The 26463-nt window shown below is 34.0% G+C and overlaps 1 long non-coding RNA gene across 3 annotated transcripts in view; it reads left to right on the forward strand.

Annotated features, from left to right (window-relative positions):
- The window catches only part of LOC107315030, a 193397-nt gene that overhangs the window by 138619 nt on the left and 28315 nt on the right, over positions 1-26463 (forward strand). The window lies entirely within an intron of this gene.

Here is a 26463-nt window from a genome sequence, read left to right on the forward strand (position 1 = left end):
CAGCTTTCTCTCTCCACAGACAGGTACAATTTTAGTTATTTATTGAAACTGCTTTGCTAGGACAGAGATTCTTGAAATACTTCATTTGGAGTAAAGGAATAGAGTTGTGGTTCTATATTAAATGTTAAGTCTAATTAATACTTTTAAGGAAGCTAATTTCTGATTTTACATTGGTAGCTATAGTGATTGAGTCCTATGTGTTTATGCAGCATGTTATCTTCCCCCCAGATTTTCTTCTTAAACCACCTGCAGATGAATAATTTACTCATAAATTGCCCCTAGTCAGAGATCTGTTCATGCTGTAGCAGGGTTAGCCATTTACAAACAATAACCTTTGAAAATTGAAAATGTATATGTTGTAGGTTCTGCCACTAACTTGTGTACCAGACTACATAGGGCAGTAGATCTAGTTTGATTTTGCACTTCATTTAGAAAGAGGGAAATATTTTTGCTGTCTTGAAACCTTTGTCACCTACCATCATTTCTGTGTATAATAGTCAAATAATGCACTGAAGTTGCCATTTTCAAAATGAAGAACAGTAAGAGGCAGCCTGAATTTCCTTCCCTCCTGTAGTACACACATGTATTCTCTTTCCAGTGACAAGCATGGTATGAAAGTGAAACTGTAATTTCATTAAAGGCATAGGAATATATTATCAGTATTTGCTAGTATTTACAGTATGGTTAAAACTAATGGCACAGATTCTTAGGCTGTTTTTGAGGCATGGGCTCTTTTGAAGAAGTTTGATTTAAAAACAAAATTACCCCAACTCTATACTGGAGGTTTTTTGCCTCTGTTGCTCTACATTTCCTGATCATTTCTACCACAATTACAACAAAATTTGTGAATAAATATATAAATTAAAACACATTTTCCAGTGATCTATTGTGAGACCATCATTTTTCTAGTAGCCTCAAGGTTAAACTATTTCCTGGTACAATGATATCTAAAGTATGGTTCTGTGGATACTCTGGTTAACTATATTGAATTGTACACAGTAGACCAATAAAAGCAATCTGATTGATCTTTCCTGTTATGGTTTTGATGATTTCTAATGCTCTAGCTATAAAATCATCTAACTGGAAAATCAAGATTTTAGTGAACTCTGAGGACTCTTCATCAGGTAGGCTGGTCAAAACCACACTATTTTAGTTTTAGGCAGTACATCCACAATACAATGAACACTGAATATTTTTAAATACCCTCCATCCTTTTGTTGAATGTGGAGCCCATTAAGGAAAAGGCTTCAAGTAGTTGGGAGCGAGCCTTTAAAAATTTAAATAGTGTTTGCATACTACAATCTTCAGAGAGGCTACACACCTGCAAAGACTAATTTGTCAACATTCCAAGTTTACTGTAACTATGTGTGATGGCGGCTTCATATTTTGATAATTTCTCAATTTGTATAATGAGGATCTGCACCTGCAGAGTTGAAAGACAATTGTCCCTTGGTCAGCTCAACCATAAAGATTTTTCTGGATCGTTCAATTTTATTGTTTCTTTCTGGTCAAAATATTTGAATTTGAATTATTTCAAAAACATTTTCTGCTTATTTAGAAATAGATCATATGAATTGGAGCCATAAAGTGATTAAAAATCAGCAAAAACAAATTTTACTATTTAAATTTGTGTGCTTGTTGTGAACTTGTATGAGCACTTCAGTTGCAAGTACTTGAAAGCACAGAGACTTAACAGTAAGTATTTTCTTTGTGAAGGGGTGGTAAAAGATAGTACTTGTCAGTTTTAGGAGTCTTACTCAAAGCTGAAAGTGTAAAGATGTTCATTTAAAAAACAGCTTCAAAATATTTTTACTAAAGGAGTAATTTCCAAAGTTACTCAGTTCTCTTAATGAAGTCAGGCTTGATTTGTAACTGAGATTTTAAATTTTCAGTGGTTGCTCCTTTGGAGAAATGAATAGCTGTCTTTAAATGTATAGAAGCTTGTACATGATGTCTTAAGTAAAAGTATGTCAAACTAGTTTTAGTTTGAAGAAACACGACACATAAGTTTAATAAAATGTAAGTGAATTGGTTTGTTGAGGTTAATTCTGCCATGTTAGATTTTAACAGTTATGATAAAACTCTTCATCCTTTCTGTGCTGTAAATGTGTACTACTGGTAAAATGAAGTCCATCAAACAACTATCAGAACAAGGAAGGGAGGATAATTTCACTTATATGCAGGCAATATAGTCAGACTGCCCTTTTTAGGTAACTGGTGTAGAGCCTACTGGCCTTACACTATTAATATTGATATTTCAACTATGCTTATATATAATCTAAGTTAAGAAAACACCAATGGATAACCAGGGCCATACTAAAATGTTCATCCTACTCCAGATTTTTATCTCTAGGAAAAAAAGATAGGAAATTTTAGTGGAAATATGAAAAAAAGAAGCTGAAACTTCCCTTCCAGTTGGCAGTCAGCAGCTCAGGGTTTTTTTGCTAGACTCAGTGTTTTTATATCGGTCTTGATAGATCTGTTTGATAGGTCCTGGTGGAACTTTTGTCCATAAATGTTTTACATCCTTTTTTGAGGACTTTGGACAGTTAAAAAGCTGTGTGACAATGAGTTCCATATTCGAACTGTAATTTATACAAGAAAGCATCGCTTTCTGATTCAATTGTGCTGTCAGCAGCTTAGATCTCCTTTAAAAAATAAAAAAAATTAAGAAGGTAGGGAATTCTCAGTTATATTTGGATATAAATTTCTGAGACAAATATGTATTAAATATATTTATCTAAACAGATTTCTTTAATATTATCTGATTCAAAAATAAAAAAGTACTTAATTTATGCATGGAGGGCAATTTTATAATTGCTGTGACATAAAATTTGCTACCAATTTACTTGTTAAATCTCATCAAATTCAATTTTATCTATGAAAAATAAATGCTGCAATTTAGGAAGGTTGGCTGTTTTTCTCACACACATCTGTGTGTGAGATTAAATTTATTGAATCTGTGCTTTAACAGCAAAACTGGTAGATTACTGCAAGGGATGCCCATAATTCTTCTTGATTTAGAAAAGTTTTAAATGTATAATGTCTCTACTTTGCTTAATAATGCAAAATTCAATGTATTCATGAGAAATATGGAATTAAAATGATTTAATCAATGCATCTGTCATGCCCTCGCTTTTCTTGTGCTTGTGTGAGATGAAGATAAAACAGCTTTACTCAAATCATTAGGGTATGCTGCATTTCTCCTATTTAAAAAAAAAAAACAACTTCCTAGGCTGGCTGTAGCAGAAATCCTTTTGCAAATGGAGGTGTCTTTAGAACCACTCAGATGTGGTCCTCTGTCTGGTAATGCTCATCATCTCAGCATCTGACCCTCCATTTGGATGTAGCCTGCTTCTAAACCTTGTGTGCTTTGGAAATTGCCTGCAAAAGGAAAGTTAACTTCTCCTATCAGTTTCACCTTCATCAGAGGTGATGAATGGTGATGCAGCTGAAGTATATCTATTTTACCTAAAGCAGAGTAGTCCAAGCACAAAGACTTCTTGCAGCAATAGCTTTTGGAGGATTAAGTTTTCCCTGCTCAGTTCAATTAGAGTGGTAACTGAAGAAGCCTTTTGATTAGTCAAATGGCAAATTAGCCATTTTCCTGCTGATCAGAACATTCAAAGAGAAAAGGAATAATGATATCTAATAGATTTGGGCACAAAATGTGTGTAGAAGGAAGAATTCTATTGCTTGATGGAGATCTGAGGAATTGATTGTGATGTGTTGTTTGTTCTCTGTGGCTGACAAAGAATGTGTTTATGAGGATTTGGAAAGCAACTGCTGGTGCTTTTATCTGTAAGTTACTGCATAGTTGCTGCATTAAAGAAATGTCCTTCTGTTGCGAAGAATGATATAGTTTTTCTTATGTCAGATTTTGCTTCTATAAAACTGGTTTGAGAACTGTGAACTTTTTTCTTCCCCACCCCCCCCCCCCCCCCCCCATTTTTTTTTAATACTTCTTTACTCCATGATCAAATAAATGAAGCCTGACATGCTTAGAGTTGTGTTTTTAAAAATGCTTTCTGGTGATAATATACCTAGTCTGAGCATGACTTATCAAAGGGACTGTGGATGGGGAAGGTGATAGACAGTGAAATTCCAGACTGTATTATTATTACCAGGCTTTGGGTATTTTGATCATGGGCAGGCCTTTGAGAAACCGGGTCTGTGGGCTCCTGATGGACTCTGACTGAGCAAGCAGAACACAAGTTCTGGGGAGCAAACTCTCTGGATTGACTACCAGTGCTTTAGTCTAGGTCTGAAGGTGGAAGGAAGGGGAGTTAGATGTGAGATGGAAGGACTGAGGGATGTTGTAACTGTTGGAGATTGCAGGGAAAAACCTCTGAACCATCCCACAAGATAATGTGAAGGCTCCCCAGAGAAGGTCATGCTGCTGATAGTACCATCCAGTATCTTCACGTGACCCTCTATGGGTAACTGCACCGGCTGCTTCCCTTAAGTACGTGTGTAGCATGGGGTATAAACAGGAATGGAATAAAGTTTTCAGTCAATGTGTCATTGAGTAGTTTTCATCAAAACAAGTAAAACCAAGCCACTAAATCTATTAAAATGCAGAATGGAGAAAAATATTTGCTTGGTGCTCTAACTAAAATATAATTACTTTCAGGATACAGAGTTTTCCTAAGACAGAATCAAATACTCAGAGAACAATAAAATAGTCAATCTTCGATCTTATAAAAGTCATTTCATTTTAAATATTAAGCAAAAAAAAATTTGTGCAATGAGCCTCTTTCCATTCTCCCTGTCCCCAGAATTGTAATGAGCAGGAATTACATCTGCTTTCTTCTTTGAAATAGCATATATTTTTAAATCACTGATGAAGTCCGTCATAACTTTGTTTTATGAATTTATAACTTCCAATAGGTAAGCAATTACAGTATTGCATGGATTTGTTTTTCTATGTAAATCCCTGAAGGCAAAGGGCTCACTTGTGTATGTGTGTCTATCTGTGTCCAACCGTGGTAAACTAGTTATGTGAATTAAAGCAATGAATTACATAGTGAAGTATGCTCTCTGCTGGACCATTCTACACTGCTAGAATTTGTTCAGTTTCATTTAGGGAACCTTGTTAAACCTCCAACAGAAATGAGTGCGCTACTGAAACAGATTTGCAGATTTATGTTAAAATTTATTTCTTGAATCTTGTTTTAAACTAATTTTGTTTTATTTTTTCCTCCCTCCTCAGGCTTTCACTGCAAATTCTCTCTGAACTTGTATAGAAGATGCTAGATGTTTAGAAATATTAATATTGCAAAGACATGTAATTCTCTTGCTGTGGCACAAAGGCATACAGAGAAAAAACAATGAACAGTACAGCTAAAATGTTTAGGTTCATTTAAGTTTAATTTACTCAGAATTCTATGATTTTATGAAAAAAAGCAGTAGGCAAAGGCATCTTTCACATCCCCCCCATGTCTACAGGTATTTTGGACTTCTAAGGTGTAATGCATTGGGTTAGATTACTCACATGTGCCTTCCTAAAGCCACTGGAACAAATGGTAAGGAAGGAACATTCACATGAATGTATATGGGTCACCATGTGGGTCTGTATCTTTATTCATATTGCTGCATCAGCAATTCATGTCTTTAGTGCCATATGGACAGCCAAAGTGGATTGTCCTTGAGTATCATTTATTAAAGAAGACATTAGCAAAAAGGTAATATATATATTTATATATATATAAATCATGGCTTTGATTATTGTTTTCTGTCCTTGGCAGCATGAAAGACTATTTTCCCCAAAATATGGCACCAAAGATGTTCTCAGTTTCTCTCTTAACATGATCTTCAGTGCTATGAGATCTTCCATGTTCAGAAAACTATTAGTGGTGAAAAGAATGATAACATTTTGTATTCACACAGGTTACACTGTAACATATTCAGTCCATTTTGTAAAGAACTGTTCTTTTACCTCTTGGTCTTGGACTAGCCCCAAATTTAGGCAATACTGATGTCCCCTTTGTCAGTTCAATTCTAACCAGCCTGCATTCTAACATACATGCAGACAAAAACATCCAGTTAAAAAGGATTTCACCTTAAGAACTGAACAACCTTTTTCATGAAAGGTATTTTCTGAGGATGCCACTGCTTCTTTCTATTAATGTTAATATGTAACCTAGCTTTAAGTGACATGAAATTTTAGCATAGAAAGAAATGGTAATCCCAGTGATAAAAAAATTTTCTTGGAAAGTGGAATATGTAGAATGACAATCTTTCTTTGCTAAAGTTGAAATGCAACAACAAGGAGTCTGATTAGAGCTAATTACTCTAAAGATGTATTGTCAGGAACTCCTGAAGGAGATTGTTCTGAAACATGAAAAACAGGAAGAAATGATTAATTTCTTCAGCAATAGGAAAGGGGGTATTGGTGAGAATATTAATAAAGGATTTAATCTGTATCTAAATAGGCTTTTTAAAATTTAACATTTATTATATGGATTAAAATGTAGCTTACTGAAATTATCTTTTTTCTATCCTGTAAATAATGACAGATGCCTTTGCTGCATAACAGAAATTACTCAGATCACAGTTGCTCTGATGTTATTGTACTCAAGCATTTTTGATGCATTAATAGGAGAGAACAGTGCTTCCATACATATGGATTATGTATTAGACTAACAGTTAAATGTTTATTCTGCTCATCACATTTTTAGAAACCCTATCAGGCAAAATATAAAGACTGAGATAAGAGGATACAGGAGAGTGAGCTCTGGAGAAGCTGCACGATACTTAGGCAGCTAAAGAGGTTAGTGTGTCATGACACTATGGTATGATAAATGACGAAATGAAAAGCCATGTTAGAAAATGTGAAATTTCTTATCTTCCATCAAAACAGCAGAACATTAACACAAAGAGAGCACAGACCTTCTCATGTATTGAATTAGCCCCCACAAGAGCCAAAAGCAAACAATGTTTAACAAGGGTAAATGTTGAAATAAAACCGGTAGTCTTTATTATTACACCTCCAAAGACATTCAGAATCTCATTGATATATCTCAAGTTCATGATTTTTTATTTTTCTTGTTCTTTCACTTTATCGGTGAAGCTCCTGCAAATGCTAAAGAAGTAAAAGTGAAAACTCTGTTTTTGGTAATAAATGATATACAGTATTGGAGCAGATCAGGTGGGCCATATGTTTCTGTGTACATGTAATCATAATTAAATAATTAAAATTCTGATATTTGTTATTGCCACAGCAGTAATAAAAGTATAAATAAAAGTACATTTTTAATGTCATGAGAAGAAGCCCATTCATTTTTACAGACAAATTACTGTATCTAAGAATAGTAACTATATTGTTTTTCCCCCAAACACAAACTACCAATGTATTCCTACTTAGACATTATCTTGGAGGGGGGAGGTTGGGAGGAAGACCAAAAAAACAACAACACAAAAAAGCCAAACCAAACCATGTAGAAAGAGCGTTTTTTTTTTGTTTTTTGTTGCTATTTATTTATTTATTTATTTATTTATTTATTTATCTTTTCTGATTTCTCTTACTTGATGTGTTAGTGAAAATTATTTTGTTTGTTTGGTTGGTTTGTTTTGTTGTTGTTGCTCTGAAAACTGTTTCTAGAAGATAAATCTAGTCTGTAAGTGTCAAGGAAGCAACTATGTGCTGGATATAATGAAAATAATTGTAAATTAAACAGTGTATCCTACTCACTGGCACTAGCAGTAAGTCTCTAATTAAGACATTAACCTGACAAAAATTTCATTTTTCTTTATAAATTTTTCTGGTAATGGGACCATATATGGAAGTATATATGAGTTTAGATATGGATTAGTTTAAAATACATACTTTTAGTCACATATTCTATTTTTATATTTCAATTGTAGATTCAATTTGAGAATTTCAAGTCATGACTTCTGAAGATGAGGATTTCTGTCACTTAACTTTTAGGTACTAACTTCCCTTTTAAACTCTTTTTATTTTTGTGCTTGGACTAAATTTTAAACCATTTTTAAGTTTTCCAGTGAATAAAATAACGTGAAAACATGTATCTCTAGAATCAGTAGAAATGAAAACCACGGTGATCTTGTTTTAAAACATTCTCAATCTTGTGCATGATCTATGCCAGTAGAGTTCTAGTATGTGTATGTGTAAACCATGAAAATACCACTAGATGGTGCTCAAGAACACATCTAGTTCCTTGGCTTTGTTAACCAGATAGGCTGAAAGATGCTGAGGATTACTTTTGCCTCAGTTTCGTTAGTTATGACGTCATCTTTTCCATGGTAAATTACAGATATTACTACAAAGTTCCTGGGATCCTAGTAAGGTAGGAAAATGAAATCTTTTGGGAATCATCACAAAATAACCAAAATATTCCGTGAGTTTTCAAGAGACAGACATTCACTTAAAGATATATTTAATGATGGAGGTGGATTAAGTTCACTCAATTCCTGGGGGTAAATATCTGCCTGATAAAAGGTCATTCCTGTGTTTTATGTCACAGAATCCTTTTCAGATGTTATCTGCACAGGCGCTTATGCAAGATGCATTAGTTTTTGGAACAATGAGCAAGAGGCATAGGATCCTCTTGCAGTGTCCTCAAGAATTAATCTGATATAGAGATATATAGATTCTGTTTCACAAACTCTCTCCATATGAGACAACAACTGTTCCATTCTTGTAACAGAAGCTCTGATTATAGACACTGCATTTATTGTGTTAGTGCTCTAATCATGAGACTATGGAAAACATTTGTTTTCTTTCCGGCTCCCATCAAATCTATGGAATTTAAGAACTCCAAGAGGAATTTTCTTGCGTTGCAATGGTCTTAGTATCTGGGTAATTTTGTTAGTTGGAAGAAATAACTGGGTAATGGAAGGTTGAAGGGGACTTAATTTCACTGTATTTTGTTTAATTTCAAAATTATTGTATATGACAGTTACCTAGTCCAAACTGAAAGCACTTGCTCCAGCTTCATAGCATCTGAGCTCTACTGATTAGGTTTATTCTGAGAGCACCTACCTTGTTAAGTTACAGAGGACCATGAACAGAGAAAAATTAGACTGTTTAGGAGAGAATTTGCATTGACCAAAGCTGATGTGTATAGTTAAGAATATAGAGAGTAATAAGATCAAATCTGAATTACTGATGGAATATCAGTTACAATGTATTTATTTATGTATTTATTTAGGTTTCTCTTTCTACTTAATTCCCACCTTGTTATTCAGATACCGCTTTTTTGAAGATTTGCCACATATAGATTACAGTGAAATGGCTATATTGAACAATTTACTAGCTCTGTAAAGAATGATGGAGGTATCACTCATCCTTTTTGCAGAAAACAGCTACTGACTAACTTTCACTGAGGAAACAGAACTCAGTTCAGATTCCTCAGTGAAAAACTTGTTCCATTTTGTACAGAAAAATCTAAAGAAATTTAGAATGAACAATGAACAGCCTGTAGAGAGGGGAAAAAAAAAAAAAAAGAAAAAAGAAAGGCAGAACACAGCATTTTATTTTCTATGTGAACATTCTGACTTTAAAAAAGGGAGAAGAATGAAAAACTTCTTTGGTTGTATAATTAATAGAATTACACTAATGTGTGCTAATTTCTTTAAAATTGAGTTGTAAAACAATTCAAAATTGGCATAAACACTGAATATGGCAGTAAATGAAAACTTCATCTTCAGTCATTAAAAAAATAAATAAATCTATACATAGAAAAGCAGAAACCATGTTTTATTGTACTGTACTGCAAACAAGAGTTATACTCTGTAACTTTCTTTATTTCCATGTACTATAGATTTCTCAGAATGGTGTTACTACACATTGGCTACTATACTGCCACAATTAGATGTTATAATACCCAAAGTACTTCATAACTATAAGTCTAGGAAAGATTTCTAGTAAAATGGCCATTTGAAAGAGACTTGATCTTATTCAGTTACACTGTGCCTTCCATATTTTCTTCCTAAGTTGTTCAAAATGGTGGTAATACTTCTTGAAGTCAGTAGTGTTGTGAAACTGCCTCATAATTTGGGAAGCCAAAGCATGTTAAAATGATTGTGTATGAAGATGTCAAGTTTGCTGCAAAGTTGCCGTACTATACTTCCAGTGAGAGGGAAGAAAAGTCTCTTATTCTGTTATCATACAGTATATCTGAAGTAAAAGGCCTTCTCTTTTCACAGTTGCAGTACACAAATCAATATCATTGTTCTACACAGTGAGCCAAAATGAATAGTAGTAACACTTGCTTCCTATTGCTTGTGCAATTTCTTCAGGGCTATTTTCAAGCTCCAGTGCTCTTCAGTATAGGAAGATGAGTAAGATGTCTGTGGAATAGATTTAGTATATACAGGGTCTGTGTAATTTATAGTATTTGCCAATTCTTGATTAAGCAGATCGACATGACTGGGCTCTCAAGGTCAGTTAAATTAGATAAGGATGTGAACAAAGGTGATGAAGCTATTCTCAAAGATAATGTGTAAGCAGTTTGAAAATGCTTTACCTGATATTTAAAAGTACAAATCTCAGGAACAGTGTGAAAAAGTTGGATGCAGCACAGCCCATATACTGCGTCTAGGCAGGATGGAATAATTCAATCCAAATGGAAATACATGGAAAAAAAAACAACAAACAAAACAAAACCAAAGACTTGGTTGTTTGAGATAGTAAAGTTGGGAAGCTATTGCTGCAGTACCATCATACATGATATTCTCTTCAGCTTTTATAAATTAAGAAAGCCATGGCTGTGTGCTTTTGCTTTGAAGATAAACATCAGAGCAACAACTAATTGTACCTGGACTTAGGTAACATGATAAGAGGCAATTTCCCCCAAATCTTTCAAAACTGTAGAGTGTACAAAGTATGTCATTTCTGATCAGGTATAGTCTCTATCAAAGAAAGCATTACATCCAGTTCTGTAGACATTTCAGTTCTGGCTTGCTCTTTTGTTCTTTTCTGCTGCATTCTGCATATGTATATTTCCACTGAGTGCTATAAAAGTGTCATTGTATTTTACCCTGAAAGGATAACTATTCCTTAGCTGTGACGTGAGAATTCTTCATTTGGGTATTCAGCTACTTCATCAGGGAATGATTAAATGTTAGTGCTTAAATTTAAACATCCAGAATAGTTAAAGCATTGCAACCAAGCAGCTATTGTGTGGACAGTCACAGTAACTGATAATACAGTGCAGAATATTGATTTATTTATTTTTTCCCATGTAGTAATGTTGTTCATATAAATTATAGGATACATGCTTCCACCCTGTATCATTATGACTGGGCATTCTATAATCACAGGAACATACATTAACAGTAATACACATAAAAAGAAAGATGATCCATGAAATACTATGTTCATTTCATGCAAAAAAGGTGTTGAAACAGACTGAAATGCCAGTATGTTTGAGATCAGATTATGAATAGCAGTGGCTTTGGAAGGAGAAATGTAACATATCAGAAAGCAGTGAGAGAGGCAGTGGCATAGGCTGGCATAATATGGGGCCATAATATTTGCTTTATACTTTATTACAGTTTTCTAATTAGCTGACTGCTGGAAAGCACCTTGGCTTAATGTGTTAGCAGCAAAATTTGCTGTTGCTGCTGGGTTTTAGAATGTAGAGACAATCATGCCGTATTGAAGGTGTTATGGACAAACAGAGCAGAACCACCTGTGTAACCTTTTAATAATTAAAATTTTCTGCTTTTCTAAAATGCTTTCCAAGTGCTGCAGCAGGTTCAAGACATTGTTCAGGTCTTGAGTGTTGGAAAGTGTTAACTGTTTACATAGCATTCATAGAAAATCTTAATTGAAGAAATATTTTGAAAATGGTATTAGAATCTTCCCTTCTTAGTCCCCAAGTAAACCCGTAACTCTTCCGTTTGAATGGCTTGAGGACAGTAAATGTATTATGTAAATTAAAAAAAAAAAAGCAATCCTTTACAGCCCTGATATCTCCTGAATTTACAAAGATTGGATCAATATGCTGATATAAGCTCTTAGTGAGTCATATCAGCAAAATCCTTTCCACTCTCCTCTCTTTTGCATAAGGTTTTTATTTCTGTTATTTTCTGTTTCTTATTTCTAGTATGACTCTGAGAGAAACATCAGACAGGTAGAAAAAACAGGTCATGTAGATTACCAAGTTTCTTTAAAGCCACATACTGATTTATACCAAATAAAAATTTAGCTGTGGAATTACTAATAATAAACTGCTACTGCACAGGTGACAGGAATCAAAACACAGAAGAGGGTGTTTCCAAACAAAATGAAAGATGTGAGGAAACAGCAATTAAATACCCTCTCAAATTTCTTCTTTAGACTATGAGAAGATTAGCAACTCTGGATTCAGCTGAGTCTGAAGTGCTATTTAAATGTAGTTGCGGCTATTGGCAGTCTTCTATCCAGACTGTATCATCCTTTGGTATTATCTAACATAGGAATTATGTATCTGCATATTGTTAATGATCTCTGTAGGCTTTCTGGAATATTTTAAGCAATCAAAAGGCAAAGAGTGAAGGATTATGTGCCTGTCTCTACCAATGGAGGCTCAAATGTTCCTTCTAGAAGCTGTGGTAGATAGGCAGATCAACAGATTGATGGTAATGGCATGGTCTTTCCACCTTACTGGATATCTGCTCTTTTACATAAACAGATCTGGAATTCAGAGCAAGAGAGCACAACTAAACTGTCAGTGAAAAAATATGACAATGCATAATAGGTATGTCCTGGATGACAGGCTCTAATTGATATCTCTTATTTGTCTTTGGCACTAGAGCACTGCTTGCCCACATTTCCTTCACCACTTTCCTAGCATGCCCTTCAGCAGCTGAGAATGGGGAAGAGAAAAAAAAAAAAAAAAAAAAAAAAAAAAAAAGTAATATTATCTTTTCAGTTTGGAAAGACACATTTTTCCAGCAAATAGAAGTGGAGCAAATTAAGTTTTGCTGGGGCTCCATTTGTATAAAAAGCAAAATGTAAAAGCCATAACAAATTAAAGCTATTCTCTTACAGATTAAAAAGGAAAAAAAAAAAACACCAAACAACCCATCAACTAGATGCAGCTGCATCTTTAGAATAAAACAAATAAGTGAAAAAAACATAAAACTTCTTGGAAAATCTTTAGCAGATTAACACCTTCCTATATATACACATATATGTATGTATATGTATATTTTTTTTTTCACCATGTTTTTCCTGCAAGAAAACAAGAGCTCCAAAATAATAATTACCAAAGAAAAGAGAGGATTTGATGAGAGTACAGAAGACCACTGATGCTCTTTCACTTTTCTAATGTCATCTTGTTATCTGGTTATTCAGTATTGTCAGATCCTTCTGCAATGCTTCACAATCAACTTTTGCTTTATTAACTTTTGATTTAATGATGGATTGGTCTATAAGAGACCACTTTGATAAGGAATCTTGTTGTAAGCCCTTTGGTTGTATAAATTAATAAGGTAAGTCTAGTGTCATGGTTTTATTATTATGATACCTGTCCAGAAGAGAAGAAGAACTACATTTCCCATGGGGCTTTGCAGTCAGAGAGGAGATATAACTCCTGGCAAGGTCACCTGATCTCTCTTATCCTTCACCTCTCCTCGCTGCTGCCCATCCTGACTGTGTGCATCACTTCAGTATCAGTGTAAGGCCTTCAGCTTTTTGGACAGTCTCTCTCATTATATTTGATTTATTAGCTTCAGTTCTAATTGTATTGCATTATAGTGTGTTATGTTGCATTCCGATACCATATTTAGTAAATTAGTTTTTTTCTCCTCAGGTCATTGCCACTGTTTTAAATTATTTGTGGTCCCTTGTTTCCCTTTTCTGGAGGCATGGATTGTGAAATCCCTCCTCCTCACTAGTCATGGAACTGGGCTGAAGCAGCCTGTAAACCATTGACAATCTAGTTATGTTATATGAATTCTTGTTTAGTACCTCAGCAATTTTTTTTTTTCCCCTGTAAAAGTTGTGGGATCCCTCTGTCAATATTTATCCACTTATTTGCTAGGTTTAGCTTTTATTAAAGTTTTTCCTCATTTGACAGGTGCAGATGGCATGCTTCTTGGTCTGTTAATACATGCTTACCAGTCAGAGCACTACTAAAAATAATAATGATTTTAAAAATTGTATTTCTTACCTCGAGGAAAATAACAAATTCAAAATTTCACCAGTTTCTTTAGAAGTTTCAAATGAATAACACCTGATCTTAGCCAGAGTTTATGTTTTGTTCAACTTTCTTCATCTAGTTGTAACTTCAACTATTTTGAGGAGGATTCATCCATCCAGGTATTTATATTATATGCCCTATTCATCTTATAAGGCCTGTGCTCTCTGGTAACCTTGGTTTTGGGCCATCTATTAAGATATGCTTTTTTCATATGCAGAAAAAGATGCTTTAAAAATATTATCATATGTTTTTCAAAGTGCGGATCAAAGCAGAATTAGTTCAGTTTTGGTCATGTATAAATCCTTACTTGAATGTTTATACAGGTCAGAATAATTTATAACTCATGTAGATATGGATATTGCAGATATTTAAGCACAAATATTGTTTCTTTTTCCAATAATGCTGCCAGCATCCCTGTTACTTGTGACAGTTAGAATTACAAAGTTAAAACTGAACTGTATTAAAATTTCCATGTTTAGTTGGAATTTCCATTGGAATTTTAAGAAAATTTCCATTTCTATGAAGAGTTTTCTACTACTGTTGATCCATCTTTATCTTCTTTCATTGCTATGATGAGTACTGTTTTAACCAGCACTTAATGTTTCATTACACTTACTTAATATATTTACAGCTTTATCTGTAGAAACCTCTGCTTAAATCTAGAAAAACTACTACATTTGCATATTTCATTTGGGGGTAAGGTATGATGTCAGTATAGAACTGATAGACAAAATGGCAACATAAACATTTTAGTAGGCTGTTTTCAGTATATCACTGTCCATTTATTTATTTATTTATTTATTTTTCCCTTCCTTTAGGAGAAAGGTGGAAAGGGAAAAAAAATCTGCTAGTGTGGTGAGTCAATATAGTATTAATGTTGATTTCTATCTGAGGATCTTTCTTGTGACTGTCTCAATTGCTTTAAAGGTCAGATTTCTTAAAATATTTTTGATAACAAATTACAGTGCATTTTGAGAATTAATGTATTCAATGTGATGATAGATCATATGTACTCTATTGTAAAAGTTTACCATGGTTGCTCTGAGTATTTAAATAGATAGTATACTGAACTTTATGTTGATGATATTAATAATGCAAAGTGAAATATTTATCACACAGGTGAAGATGTTTGTAGAATTAAAATACATCTTACTACCATCACATAAGCCATCACAGTCTTGGAATATATTATTTCAGTTTACTAGACAGCATAATGTTACCTGAGGGAATGGCATGAAGCTGTGACAGAGCAGGGTCAAGTTGGATATCAGGAAAAGGTTCTTCACCAGAGTGTGGTCAGGCACTGGAACAGGCTTCTCAAGGAAGTGATCTTTGCTCTAAGCTGCTACAGTTCAAGAATTGTCTGACCAATGCTCTCCTATGGTCCTAATTTGGGATGGTTGTGTGTGGAGCCAGGAGCTTGACTGAATGATCCTTACGGGTTCTTTCCAACTCAGGATATAATGTGATTCTGTTATATATTTAATATAACACAAAAAAGCATATATTGAGTTAGAGGAAAATGTCAAAATTGCTAAGACATACATGACCATTCACAGAATAAATAATTATGGTGAATGTTTATTTTATAATCAATGAATGCTATTGTGTTATCAGTTAAACTGATGCACTTCCTTTGACTATTTTTATAGTAAGATTTTATCAAATGTGTATTTAAGAATACTTTTATAATCATGTCCACAGAGTAATGTAATCAACACCATCACCACAGTGTGTTACTAAGCCCTTTTGAAGTAAAAGCCGCTATGAAGGATTTGTAGCAACTACTTTATCAGTCCTTATTCATAAAAACAGATACATACTAAGCTTCTAAAAATGTCTTGCTTGAAGTTTGATTCCGATAGAAAACAGTATCCATGAATAAACAGAATGACAAAATACAAATCTCAGCACGTTGGCATCATGTTAATCTATACCAATACTTACACTGAATAGATTTTCAGTGCCTGGAAAAAATAAATTTAATCTACTTGACCAATTTAGAAACACAAACTGCAGTTCTACATCACTGTTTCAATAGTAAATATATGTATATACTTGTCCTTCTTTCAGCTGAGACAGAATTGATTTTACCTTCATAGTGTCTAGTATGATGCTTTGTTTTGGCCAATAGAGTTTACGACAACGTAGTTGTAAACTCACCCTAATAAATAGATGCAGGTTAGAACATTTCCTGTCTTCATCTATAGAAATTTATTGACCCATCATCTAACTTTTATAATTTATCAATAACATACAAAAGAAAATAGAGAAGAGATGTAATAAATAGAGACAGAAATTATAAAAATATCGATACTAGTACCAGAACACCTAATTTCACAGATTTAACTTTTTTGTTTGTACTTCCTTTGGTTTACTTGTCTAAGGACATAAAAACAGTACCAGTTGATAAAATTCCTGTTCATGTGTTTCTGCTTTTTCTCTCACACCATTGGGATGGCCCAACTGGAGAAAAACATAAGGGGACCCTTTTACTGGATGTCAGGAATTGCATAAATCCTAAAGAAGATTAAAATATTTTTGGATATTTTCACTGAGGCAGCATATGTGAAAAAACCTTCTGTATAAAAGGCATACCTGAAACAGAATCAAGGTGTACATTTCTAGATTTTAAACAGTGTGGTAATTATCTGCACTCTGCAAATCATAATATGCAAAACTACCATGTCAGCAAAGGGTGTCTTAAACTATAGTGGAAAAATGAATTCCTTTTATTCCAACAAATACCTAGAAAATTTCAGTTAATTGAAATTCTCTTTCAAAATCTCACATGGCTATAAAACTTTCTTTTTCTCTTTTCAGAAGTCTTTCTCTTTCCAATTTAGCATGCATAATGCGTGCAAGTTGTATTCAGTGAAAATGAAAAGCTTTAAGTCTCTGAGACTCATTACTATGTAAATGAAGTAACAAGCATGTGCACAGCAAAACAGGCTATGAAAAGTAAAATAGAGTTTAGTTTACCAATATTTTGTAAGTGTTTTAACAGCTTGAACAATTAAGTTTGGAACTATGGTGAATTGGATTTGTATGTGTGTGTTTTTGCTGTTTGATTGGCATTTCTTTTTTCCTTTTGTTTAGCTCTAATTACTTCTTTAGGTTACTTTCAAGTTGCAGATTTGCATTTATGAGGCACAATTATCTTTTCCATCATGTATGAGAATATATCCGTGTCTCTAGTTGCTGGACTGTCAAGAACTGGCAAATAGAAAGAAAGTACATGAGCTTATTAAAATACCACTAATTGTCCAAGAAGTCTATGATTGTAAGAAATGACAGTTCCTGCTTTTCCCCATTTTGAGGGAAAGTTCTTGGGTGTGGAGGGGTATGCCTTCTATCAAGCTGAGAATTGCTTTTGTAATGCTTGATATTATGAGCTACTATGTCAAAATATATATAAGAACATGGTTTTTAAATACGCGTTTTCATCACTCTATGGTAAACATTCTTAAGTACTGCAGCAGAGGTGCCAAGGATTTTAGGCAGTAAGAGGGCAATTCCTCTCAACAGACTGTAGGTGCTGGTTGAGGTAACTCTATGACTGAATCATTGTTGAATGGAAAAATGAATATCTCATCCTAGAGTAGACATCTGAAGTAGGTTAAATAAACTGTTTCTACACTTTCTAGTTTTATTCTTCATGCAGAGGGCAACTAGCTTAGATAGAACATCTATATCACAGATATCTAAAATCCAGTAAAATCTATCTACCCTAATTTCCAGATCTCGTGGAAGCTTATCTAAGCAGTGCCAAGCTGCTCATACAGACACATTACTAATACCCCAACAAATGACAATTTAATCTGTAACAAAAAGCTATAACATCATATTGTTCGTGCAAATGAAGACCTGTGAGTAAGGATAGGAGTATTTATCATGGTAGACTGGGAAGCTTACAGTAAAACGCTTTACATAGCACAGATATTTTCATTTTAATGTGATCATTTGCAGAAGTACAGAGAATTAAAGAAATATTTGACACTAAGAAATGCAGAGAAACCAGTCTCAAAAAGGATTTTGAGATGTGATATGATTATATTGTGTGTAAGTGTGGGAGAGAAAGCATAATACTAAAGGACCCTCTAGTTTGACTAGAGAAAACAGCAATTTTCAAGAGATCATGCCGAAGAAATGGAAACTAAAAAGGAGCAAAGCTGATTAGCTCCTGAAACTAACTACCAAATTGAATGCTGACTTCAATGTCTCTTGATGATTTCCATTTAAGGCTGTATTACTGGACTATAAGAAGTAATTTAAGAACCTCTGCTATTCATGGTAAATCAGATTATATGATCAAAAAGTTTGTTCTGGCTTTATACTCAGTGAATCTATGAATCTAACTAAGCTGATCTAATGCAAAGGATAGGAGTGCCCAGTCTGAATTAACTGATTCTTATCTTGATGATTGTTTGTGTGACCTTGAGTTCCTGGGGTTCAGTATGGATGCAATTTTAGTCATGATATACATTTAGATAGTAACCTATTTTCTCTATCATTTCTGAGGTATGACTGCAGAGAATTTTAGTGATTCTTCAGGTGTTTGGAAAAGCGAGCAGCAATTGTACTTTTGCATTAATTTGTTATGAATCTGTTTTAGCATCCTCTAGGAACAATTTTACAATAAAACAATACACTCATTTTTCTAATTCTGTTCCTGTGTGTATCAGATCAACCTCACTTTTATTCCAGTATACGGTGTATAGCTGAATATTAGAAATTGCTATGTTACTCATGTAACACTATAAAGAGTTAACTACCCTACTCATATGAAAAGAGAAAAAAAAAAAAAAAGAAAAAAAAAGCACTGTAGTCCTGAGAAGCACAGCTCTAAATTTTGACCTGGTGTTTCATCTTACTACTAACTTTGTCCTTCACAAAAGGTGAGACAAGCAGTCTTTATAATTGTGTGACTGGAAACCCTTCATAATGGAGAATGATGTGTTTTAGAATTCACTGGCCTCTTAAAGGGAACTTCATAGCTTCTGACTGTGCCATTGTATCATAAGAGGAAAAGGTAACTTGTGAAAAAATTGTTTCTTATACTGAATTCTACAATTTGATCTTCTGGAGACTGAGTGAGAGAATGTGATAGGCCTAGAGATGTTTCCACTATTAAGAGTGCCCATCTTTCCAAACTTCACTAGTTAAATTTGACACCTATCAGCTGGAGTCCTTTCATCTCTTTTCATATAAAACGGGATGGAAGTTCAGAGATAACTAGATCCCAAAAGAGCACATTGAATACTTATACTGTAGTTGAAACAAATGGGAAGTCTGGGAGAGTACAGTGAGCTAGAACATGTTTTTTCAGAAGGTTTATATATTTCAAGTTTTGAAACAAAATGCTCAACAAACACACATATGATTATTTTTTTTTTAATTTTTATTTTTTAGTCACAGTTCAAAAGATAAACTATTGTGTTTGAAGTCATAGCTTGTGAGATGGTTTCCTTCCAGCCACAAGCTCATAGTCCAGCCTGTAGTATGCGGTATCTGAATTGGATTGCTTTTGGGAGAAAATGCTTCTTCTTGCATTCTTGGAATAAATAGAAAATATTCCAATTTCATAATGCTAGTGGTTAGTTGGCATAATATCAGAGGAAGCAACAGAGGATAATATTTTTCTATGTTTATCTGCTGTGCTTGCTGTTTCACTTCTTTTAATTTATTTGCCTTGAAATAAGACTGCAGTCCTTGCTATAACATGCAGGTTGCTTTGAAAGTAGTGTGTCCTACTTATTTCTACTGAAACTACAAGAGATACAAAGAACATAATATCTTTATTTGATAGAGTAAGTTCTTGGCTACAAAACAAGCTTTTCCAACATAGCCACCACCATTTTCAACTGTGATAAACATGAGCCTGCATGCCACAGAGGTAAGAGTCTGTATTACTGGAGGGAACCACTGTTTCTACTGCTAAAATGCACTACCCACTGCCTCACAGCCCTCACATGCACTGTTTGGTCTCCATAAGCATTCATAATTGTTAATAATGGCCAGTGCAAGCAATTTTTTCCACATGGAGGGATTCAGTGATGCACCTTTGCTTCATTGGCACTTTCATGTCAGGTGCCATTTTGTCAGACTGTCCCTCTGCTTTCATCTGTCACACAGCAACAAAAATTAATGGAATATTGGCAGGAAAGTTCAACCTCTACAGCCATACTACCACCATCTATCTCTGACGTTGTGTGCCAATATAATAAAACAAGACATATTACTTTGGGTGCAACCATCATATATATGAATGATTTCATGGCCACTTTGTAAAAGGCATATTGTTATATGCCTTGTTATATGTCAGACTATGCTGATCTCAATTCCAAATTGAATTACCTGCAAAGAATCTTTAAATAGTCCAGTTTAGCCATGTTTGTTTAATTGCATATATATGCATGTGAAATAGACATATATATGCATATAAAACATTTTCTACGTACATTTTTCATTTTTCAACAGAAACCAAAACAGTTTCAACTTCATGGGATAATATGTAGGAATAGCAGAGAACTGTATAAAATTTGCGCATATAGCATCTGGTAGTAGAAAATGTCTGAGTCCAATTACATATGACTCTTATTTATTTGAAAAAGTGGTTGGCATATTTTTACTGAAGTTGTCACTAAATGGTGTTTTAAAATGTAGCATACATAAATATTTTAATAGAGCTCCTAAGGTCTCCTTATCTTGGTTCTGAAGAAAAATCAGCTTCTAAATTGATGCAAAAAAATCCATAAAGAACTTATTAAATAAATACAAAAGTACATATTGTTTCAGGGAAGCCAAACACCAGTACTAATTATTCTTTTTTAGTTACTCCTTGTTGATTTCTTTTAAAACTCCTACCCTCCTACTCTTGTGTTCTGAAAATCATTCTCCAGTTAGTTGCATGAAGTACACGTACATTATAATTTGTAACTTATGATTCTTAAGGCAAAAAATACTCATTTCAAATTTTGAAATAATTATGATAATGTTGTGGTAATAAACCATTAAAATATAGCATTTCCTTTCCTTTGGTCTTATTCATTTATGTTTGGCAGTTGGTTTTGAGCTGGATCAACTTTCTAAAATAACTCACCACTTAGTCTCAAATGTATTGATGTTGACAGAGAGGACAGGGAGGAACTAAAGACACTGAGGGCAGTGAAAGAAAGTTATATCACAGCATGTTGGATATAGATGACATTATGAGGAGATAGAATTACACACTTAATTTCCTGTACTTGATCGAGCTCATCTCTGATTCCTGATCAACACACAGGATATGAAGGCAATTTACTGTTTCAAAGTGTAGATTATAGATAACAATGAGTTTCATAGTTTTTATCTACTGTACAGTTCTGTTTGGAAGAGGAATATTTGCAGCATAAGAAGCAGCTTTTAGCCCTGTGCATCTGTTAGCTGAGAAACAGGAGAGAGGAAAATAGTTGTTTGTTTATTTTTCTACCTCTCATGTAGGTTCATAATTTTGAGCTGAAAGGAATCAGCCTCAGTCAGATATTTAAAGTCCTGGGCTAAATACTTCGCATCCCATAAATTGCTTCTCATATGAAATAATTATATACCTCAAAAAGAAGTATATAAATTTCTTCAAAAAGAGTAGCTTCAATAATCTGCTTGACATGGGACCAAGTATAGAAGATAATTGGAAGATCTCAATACAACTTGATAAAGAGCAATTAACAAAGTTCCTCTGCACTCTCTACTTATTCATGAGTAAAGAAATAACCTGATTATTAACAGTACATAATTCTAATTATTTTTATTTTGGACAGTGGAAGTAGGTAATATAATTTTAAAATTTATTCTTTCTATCATGGGGAGTTGACTAGTACATTACCAGTGCAACATCACATCTTATTTTACTATTCCTAGTCTAAAATATTCTTCTTTTTTTCGTTTTCTTTTTTTTTCTTTTTCCTTTTCTTTCTTTCTTTCTATCGTTTTTTTTTTTTTGTTTGTTTTGGTTTTTTTTTTTTTTCCTAAATATAAAAAGAACAGACAATAGTACTGGCAGCATTTATCTTTCATGGATGGAATGTATAAATGTCCTTCTGTTTATTTTTTATTTCTTGACCTTACAACAGATAAGCAACTGGGATAACTGTTGTGCATGGTGCCAAAAAAAAAAAAAAAAGCTGTTAAACACTAAAATAAATAAGTATCTGTAATTAAAATGCAAAGCTGCCAAGAGTGTATGATCACAAGTCTCAGAGTCAGATCTACAGTCACAGGTCAAATATTGATCATCAAGGAGTTTATCTCAAATAAATGCCATATGCCATAAAGAAGAACACCCTCACTGCTTGGTGCTCTAGAGCTTGGTGGTAAAAAAATAAAATGGGATTAATCAAAGTAAGATTATAATTTTCTGCAACATGAATTCTGACCACTTGCCCCTGACTGATATTTGAGCCTAATTCTCTGAGTCCTTCCAGATTAGACAGTAAAGTTGTTTCAAAGGCAATGGACAGTCCTCTGCAGCTTTGCCAGATAGATACTAAATAACAGAACTGTAAGACTATGGAAAAATATGTGCAGACCACTGCAAAAAATACAGGAAAATCTTGATGATGAAAAATAAGACATCCATTATACGAGTCTGTATGTATTTGCTCTGAGACACTATAAAGGCAATTGCAACTATCCCAGACTCTGTAGAGAGAGGATTATCTTTATAATTGAACCCCTGCTGCTACACGCATTTAATCGTTTTTAATTTTGTCTTCTAAGAAAAAAAAAGGTTTTTGGTATTAAAAAAAAATTGTACCTCATATATATATTCAGCAGAAATTGTGTCCCCACTGTGGGGACAATTTCTGCAAGGCCCTTCAGGCTGATTGTTCTTCCTCCTGGAGGAATGAGTTCTGTTATTTTTGTATATTTTTTTCGTTTGGCACTGCAGAATCTCCATTAATATAAACTCCATATCTGGGGAATGGCAACATTGTATCTTGGCAGGATTAAAGATGAAAAACTACAGACAGTGGAGAGGAGAGGGTGTATAAGAGATTTATCTGGTTCTTTCTTATTTGTGAGAGAAAATAATATCATCCTATTAAAACGTCTTCTGTGTAGTCACAGATAGAATACACTCATTGCTACTTATTTTTTCCTTTCATAAATCCTCCAGTTTCAGATTTCCTTTCAGAGATGAAATAAAATACGGTGGTAAACATGTAGATTTGCCACAACACTCTAATGAAATGGTGTGTGCACCAGAAAAGTAGGTAAGAAGGTTGGTTGCTTGCATCAGGTTCTGGAAAGTTCAGATACATTAACCTAGTGATTTGAAGCACCAGTGAAAGCTCCATTGTTGTTTCTGGGTGCAGAGTGGATCTAAAATAACCTTCTTGCTCTCTTATTCAGAAAAATAAACTATACTTTCCTGAAACTCCATATGTGCCTAAGAGAAACAGGATACAAGCATAGTGTGGTTATTTTCTGAATGTCACAACATGAGCTTTCTTTGTCAGAGAGATTCTGATCTGCATCCTAGGGAATTATTAATCTACAGCAAATTATGGATTTTCAAAATGTAAGATTTGTTTAGCGTCTAAAACTCTTAGTCAGTCTTGATCTGTCTTCAGTTTGCTTACTGCCCAAATTATTGTCAGTGATACTCAGCACTTCTCTAAACAAGTCTAATTAGCCCTGTGCTGCAGTAAAAACACACATGCAACTAGTAAGTCAGTTTTTGTTGAACTTTTGTTTTGTTTTATTCAAACCACGGAAAATTAATACTTGAAGCTGTACTTGAAGCTATACGTCTGCATTCATTACAGCAAATCCATGAAAATTATATTGCCAAATATTTTTTGTATCTAATTAAAAGTTCCTTTTTAACCTTTCAGTATCTATTATAATCAGAAAATTGCTAAATCCAAGTAATTCTCTTTTTTGAACTTCTGCAGACTTTTCATTCTAATTGCTGAAGATGTACTAATAACACTACCAAGAAAGCTCCTCCATTTTAGTAATGAACAAGGGGAACCAGCTCTAAATGATTCCACTTCACTGACAAAAATAAATAGCCATCCTTAGTCAGCTTACATCTTGATGAATATTTAGAAAAGAGGGCTGCAGGGTTTGAAGCGCCAGCAAAATTACATATTTCATATATATATTTTTGAAGAGTAATATGTTTATAGTTTTTGCTGTTCTAATTTACCATTATACTTTCTATTTTACAACATTTTAAATCATTGTATTTCAAAAGTATAATACAGTGTTCTGGAAGCAAAGAAAGAGGACTTGTCAGTTGAACAGAATAGAGATTACTAATGTTTTGGAAGTGTAAGGGTGCATCCTCCAGTCTGTGATACCCATTGTTCAGAGAGGAAAGGAGCTTTACTGAAAGAGAGGACTTTAAAAGTTAAAGCTAGACCTGAGCTCAGGAAACTGATGGAGATGGCACAGGGCTCCAAATCATATAACTGTGGTAAACTTCTGTTTTGGACATCTTTCTATAGAGCACAATGATAAATGTTGCCATTTGACAGCAAATATACTTGTAATTTTCCTGGTAGTATCTTTCCAATTAATGAGATATTAATACTGTCCTTTGAGAGATGTAATGGAAGAAAGATCTTGTACACCATATTAAAATTCTGAGCGCTTTTCACACAGGAATCACTTAGCAGTAAGGAGAAATTGCAACAGCGAGGAACAAAAGGAAGGTAAACAGATAGCTAGTACCTGATGCTCTGAGCAAACAAAGCATATAACCAGCAGCCTGGCACTGCAGTGGTACAGCTGAGGTGGCAGGAAAGCATTGCTGAGCTTTCTGCCAGGAGCTGGACCACAGCACTTTGTAATGCTCCTCACGATTACCTCAGGTGAAGAAAGCTGAGAGGAGCAGGTGCATCAGGGTGATGGGCCAAGCAAAGAGGCTGTGCTGTGAATACATCATGAGGCAACAAGCAGCTGCTTTTGGGAAGCGGTGTTTTCAACAGCAACCTTGAAAGCATTTCTTTTAGAGACTGCTTTGTATAGCTGCCTTTACTTCCATTTTCTTTAGCATAATCAAGAACACCTCTTACTCTGGGGAGAATAGAAATAGCTGAAAACCCTAATAATGGTTGCTATGCATATGCATTCCCTGTAAGCCTTTTAAGTATACATACTCCAGATTGTATCTATCCCTCTGCCATACAGATTTTTCTTCCCCAGTCTCATTCATTTTGCAGAGTTATAGAGCTTTATTTGCAGAACTTAGCACTATCCTAGCCCCTCTCGCTTTATTGAAGCTTCATACCCCACCAAATTATTAAGTGGTGAAGACCAAACTGTGCATCTACTTTTGCTAAGATTTATATTGTCTTATGGGTCTCACTCCAGTGAAATCCTATTGGGCATCTTTAAGCTTTGCTGACTTCAACCTGAACACATGCTCAAATGTTTTTTTCCCAAACAGGAGCCAACGTTAGCTTTACCATGTCATCTAATTGCTTACTGGTGTGACAAGATGTTTCACAGTCTGTCCCAAGTGTTCAATGTTGCTTATTTGACTTTCTGTACTTCTTATAGAAAGGCTTAAACAGCTTGCTCTTATAGCTAAAGCATTCAGGACAGCGTTTCTCACAGAAAACAAGGAAGTCTGCTTTAAGGAGACTTTGAAAAGTAGAACTGCAATGAGATATTTCCTTATATCATGATATGTTTTTCTCCTTAATCTCTTATTACTATAAAAATTGAAAGTAAAATATACTATAAAATATAATAATTTTTTCCCCTAGTCAACACAGATATAATTTTATTGGTTTAAGTGTTCATTACTGAAAGAGAGATGTTTTATTTGAAGTTAATATTTTAGCTGATTTAATAGCTTTGCTTTAATAAGACTGTAACTCTGTCTTTTATAAATGTGAGAAACATCTCTTTTATTACTGATGCAATTTATTCTGTATATTACACATACTAACTTTTGGGAACAAAATTTTCTTTTTATTTTCTTTTCTCATTTTGCAAATTAATATAAGGTTAATAAAGATGTTCACAAATTCCCATTTCTAATTATTTAGTTACCAGTACAGTTAATTTCCTATGAGACTAGCAAGCTAAGAATGCATAGAGGTTTCTTTCTGTTAAATATTTTTGTTGTTGTTTTGGTAGTCTGAAAAAATTCTATTTGGCTCTGTTCAAAATGGCCTTATGCCAAAGTCTAAAATATATATCTTCTTATTTTATTTTCTTAAGGCTAATTTTTATTTTCCTTTTTGCTCCTAGCCCAGTCGGATCTGTACAAGATTAATGAAATTTATCTGTGCAGTTTTAATACTTTACG

This window comes from Coturnix japonica, chromosome 5 (genome assembly GCF_001577835.2).
Source record: "Coturnix japonica isolate 7356 chromosome 5, Coturnix japonica 2.1, whole genome shotgun sequence".
Classification (NCBI taxonomy): domain Eukaryota; kingdom Metazoa; phylum Chordata; class Aves; order Galliformes; family Phasianidae; genus Coturnix; species Coturnix japonica.